Raw genomic sequence first — 3,427 nt, 5'->3', positions numbered from 1 at the left:
TTTGTCCCGATCCTCAGGACTTTCCGTCCTCCTAAAAAACCTGACCTATAGACAAGGTCACACAATTTTACTTTCAGCACCGTCCATTCTCAGATGCATCATTAGTGATATCAAATGTCAAAACCGCACAATATTACATCCAATTCTGACATAAATCTTCATCTCTATTCAAAATCTCAAATCTGTCTCAGTTGTACAACGTTCACTCTTAAGTGTATCATTTATGAGAATTAAACATTAAAGTGCTCACACATTTACTTGTTCATGTGAACAGTGTTTCAGAAATACTTATGGTAAGTAACCATTAACATTCAAAATATCATTTATCATAACCATACCAGAACCATGTGCAAATAAGATAACAGTACACATTCTGAGTTAGACTTAGAGGTATTAAAGAAGTGTGCTTAGTTTACTCTTACACTATAGGCCTATACATGCGAGAGAATTGCACCAAAATTTACCCTCTAGTTACTTTAAACTCAGCTGAAATAACATAAATGTCTTCAATAAATTGCATATTACAAAATAAATTATTTTACATTCATCACAACATATCAAATTACTCTCTTTTCCCTTTAAATTGGCATTAGCAAAATAAACACTTCCCCTTTAATTATATTCACATCAGCATAAAATGATAAACACAACATGCATATGTTCAGAAATATTGCACCATTGCATGCACTTCAGTTCACTCACACAACCTTAATATCACCACTGCTTTCTTTCAGCACACGGAAGAACAAAAGGAAAATAGCACCAGAACAGCTAAAAAGCACGTTTCTCACCGTTGCTCTGTGTATTAAGGCGGAGCACGCCGATGTCAGACCTCGCAGCAGCTATCCAGATGGAAAGTAAGTGGTTAGCCGACGTAACTTCTCTCCCTCGTGCAGTCACTCGGCTCCGGACCTCCAGAAGGTAAGTGCTCCGACTCTCTCTTTCGCCTTTTCATAGGTAAACTCCGGGTTTTTTCTCCTGTTTTCCTCCTCCTCTTAACAGGCAGCTGCCCTCGCTTCTGAAAAGACCGGGAGAACAACGCGCCTGCACTTCTCCTCTGATCCGACAGGCTGAGCGTAACCTGCGTAGCCTCTGATTGGCCGTGGAAGGCTAGGTACCCCCACCTGGGATTGCGTGAACTGAGTGGTGCATTCAAATGCAATAGGACTTTTAAAACTTCGATGTAACCAAATAAAGATAAAGAAAATAAACACTGTCTCTCTTCTTCTATTGTACTCATTTGACTGTGTGTGTTTTTTACACCTGGCTACATATGCAAATCACCAAATGTCTTTTCCTAAGTAGTTGACTTCAATACTGAAACACAACCGAATTTTTCTCTTTGACATACATACTCATGCGTCTATAGGAATGTCACACCAGAGTAGAGTTGGCATGTCTGTCTGGGGACACACTGGCTGCCATGCAAATAAAGCATTAGATTGTGATTATTGCCTTTAAAGGTAAAATCAGATATGCACATAATTGACCACATAGCTTCACAGTCTCAACTAAATTAACAAGTTGATGAACATTAAAGCTGACATGTTCTTTACCATACAATAATTCTACCTGTATTACAAACTTGTGTAAAGCAACATCAGCCCTTTCCAAGCATTGTCGAGGATTGTTGCTCATTAGGAGTGTATACATTGGATAAACCAGAAGTACCCAGTGATTAAGATACTGTGTAGGCAATATACGATTGAGGATGACCACTGAATAGTAAAGAATTCCTCATGAATGCTACTCAAATAGAGAGGAAAACTTATCCTGTGTGGTTCTGTACAGAAATAACATACATCGAAGTGAACGCACCACACTAAGTTTGCCAGACACAGAGGAAAGGCTTCTATCGAGGAAAGGAGGCAGATTTAAGCGCTGAGAGCAATTTTAACCAGCGTTATTGAAAGTATTGCATGCTCAGGTGTAACTGACTAACTTTAGGACATGTAAGCATTGATGTCCATCATATTCTTCATGAATGCTGCTTCAAAATAGACAGGAAAACTTATCCTCAAGGAGTTGTGATGAAATCACACTTAAATGTGAAAGCAAGACAGCTTTTGCCGGCACAGAGACAGCTTCTATGCGAGGAAAGCAGCCAGATTTTAAGCGCTGAGAGAGCACTTTAACAGCGTTATTGAACAGTATTGCATGCTCAGGTTAACTGATAACTTTAGGACATGAAGATGAATGTCCATCATATTCTTCATGAATGCCTGCTCAAATAGACAGGAAAACTTATCCTCAAGTGTTTCTGTGTTGAAATCACACTTAATTGTGAAAGCAGACAGTTTGCGGCACAGAGACAGCTTCTATCGAGGAAGCAGAGCAGATTTAAGGCGCTGAGAGCACTTTAAGAGCGTTATTGAACAGTATTGCATGCTCAGGTGTAACTGATAACTTTAGGACATGTAAAGCATGATGTCCATATATTCTTCCTGAATGCTGCTACAAATAAGACAAGAAAACGTAACTCCTCACAAGTGTTTCTGTGTTGAAATCACACTTTAATGCGAAAAGCTGACCAGTTTGCACGACAAGCAGAGACGCTTCTATCGAAGAAAGAGCAGGTCAGATTATAAGGACGTTGAAGCAGTTACGAGCGCTTACTGAGAGATTAGTTTATATAATCTGAGCCTGCTCAGGTTTCCTGGGTGATGTGTGTAACTGATAAACGGTTTAGAAATGTAAAGCATGATGTCCGATTCATAGTTACGTTTGATGAAGAGTGTTCTCAATCGTAGACTAGGAAAATTATATTCTCTGGAGAAAGTGTTCTGGGTGTGGAGAGATATATCGAGAGCTGTCAGCAACACTCGTTAATGTGAAAGCTGACAAGATGTTTGAAGGACACAGAAGCACAGGCTTCTAGATTGGTTTCGGCGAGTTAAAGTAGCAGATTGTAGAAAGCGCCTGAGAGCACTTTTGAAGAGCGTCTGGTTTGAACTGCAGGCGTGATGCTATGCGCTCAGTTCTGTGTTAAGACTGAGCAACTTTAGGACAGTGTAAGCATCGTGATGTTCATGGAATATTCATCATGAATGCCTGGGCTTTGTATGGTTACAGAACATGGGACAGAGGAAAACTTATCCATGCAAGTGTTCGTGTGAGGTGAAGGATCAATACTGTGTAATGGAGAAGCTGATAAACTTGCAGGACACAAGAGAGTGAACAGCTTCTATTTGTGGAGAACGTTCGAGTAGACAAGATTATAATAGCGTGGAGAGAACTTGTAAGAGCGCCTGTTAAGAAAACAGTATTGAGGCGATGTCTCAGGTGTAACTGATAACTTTAGGACATGTAAGCACATCATATTCTTCATGATTCCTGCCTAAATAGACAGGAAAATTATCCTCAAGTGTTCTGTGTTGAAATCACACTTAATGTGAAAGCTGACAAGTTTGCAGAGTCACAGAAGAAA

The sequence above is a fragment of the Seriola dumerili genome, unplaced genomic scaffold (assembly GCF_002260705.1).
Source record: "Seriola dumerili isolate Sdu_G_001 unplaced genomic scaffold, Sdu_1.0 BDQW01000008.1, whole genome shotgun sequence".
Classification (NCBI taxonomy): Eukaryota; Metazoa; Chordata; class Actinopteri; order Carangiformes; family Carangidae; genus Seriola; species Seriola dumerili.
This window is presented reverse-complemented; position numbering follows the sequence as displayed.